Genomic DNA, 1,567 nt, shown 5'->3' with positions numbered 1-1,567 from the left:
ACAGACTTGTATTTACAGGCTAATAGTTGTCACCCTCTGGCTCAGCGTGAAGGGGAACTTCGTACCTTTGTACACAGGGCACATGTCATTTCCGACACTGAGACTTTGCGAGCTGAACTGTCCCATCTTGAAGCTACGTTTCGTGAAAATGGTTATAGTGAAAGACAGATTGAACGTGCGTTGCGCTATCGACCAACTGTGCATCAGGTGATTGATGATAACTCTGAGTCGAAAACTAAGTCTACTGCCTTTTTGATTTACATAGGAAGCACTTCCAACAAGATCGGTCGTATTTTACGGAAAAACGATGTGAAATGTGTTTTCCGACCTCCATCTAAAATTAGAGTTCTTTTGGGTTCCGTAAAGGACGATCTTGGTTTGTGTAAGGCGGGTGTACATCACATTCCTTGTAGCTGTGGCGTGGCGTATATTGGTCAAACTATGAGGACCGAGGGGGACTGATGTACTGAGTATAAACGGCACATACGATAGCAGCGGCCAAGTAGATCAGCTATTGCCGAACATTGCTTGGATACTGGTCACCCTATGTTATACAACAATACTGAGATATTGGCATGCACGTCCAGCTATTGAGACAGTGTTATTAAGGAGGCAATTGAGATAAAAATAGCGAGCAACCTTGTAAACGGAGATGGAGGTTTTTGTTTAAACTCTGTTTGGAATTCTGATCTCTCCCTTGTCAAAAAACGGAGGGACAGAGTCAATGTTACCTCACATCCTACTTCGTAGTCTCACTATCGATATCTCTGACTTTGGTCATCTTTGGTGGGACTAGTTTTCAGTTTGTGTGTTATCTTTCCTGCATTAGTCCGAGAACCAAGCTATTAAATTTGCCTGTACATCGCCTAGCCGTTGCAGTTTACTTTGAAAATGACGGGGTACACTACCGCTGAAATATCGGCGGTCGCTGTTAACATATTACCTGGTTGAATCCCCATAAGTTGTTTGAAGACTTTTCAAACTGACTATTATCCCCCAATTTCTTGAAAATATTCCATACAGAAGATTGATTGTTATGGTTCATTTTCAAAACAATAACAAAAACTCTATTTACTCACCTCTTATAAAACTACTGATCGTTTCATGTCAACACCATTCAGAACACTTTCATACTGACTGTGCTCTTTGTCTCACTGCTGACAGCGATTCAGCAGGTGTGGCAGTATAGTTGCTTGACGAAGAATAATCCTGTTGTTGTGCGGCTTTTAAATGACGAAATGAGTAACGAAGAAGCCACTATTGGCACATTGAGGCCACCTCCTCCGATACCCTGAAGAGCTAGGAGCTTTAGAGGCAGCTTTCTTCCTCGTGACACTCGAAAAATTATTAATCAGGTTACAGAATGTTGTAAACTCGCAAAAATAAAAAATGAAGTAATAGTGAGCTAATTCACCTACTGCACAAATTTCAAACAAGGGGTTTCAGCATTAAAAGGCAAGAACTTAAGAAATATTCCCGGACATTAACTGTCAACTCTTGGCAGGAAGGGATTACTTTTGTATCATATCCACTCAAACATTCACATTTCATGCGAAATGAATATGCA

Source organism: Schistocerca americana, chromosome 1, assembly GCF_021461395.2.
Source record: "Schistocerca americana isolate TAMUIC-IGC-003095 chromosome 1, iqSchAmer2.1, whole genome shotgun sequence".
Lineage (NCBI taxonomy): Eukaryota > Metazoa > Arthropoda > Insecta > Orthoptera > Acrididae > Schistocerca > Schistocerca americana.
This window is presented reverse-complemented; position numbering follows the sequence as displayed.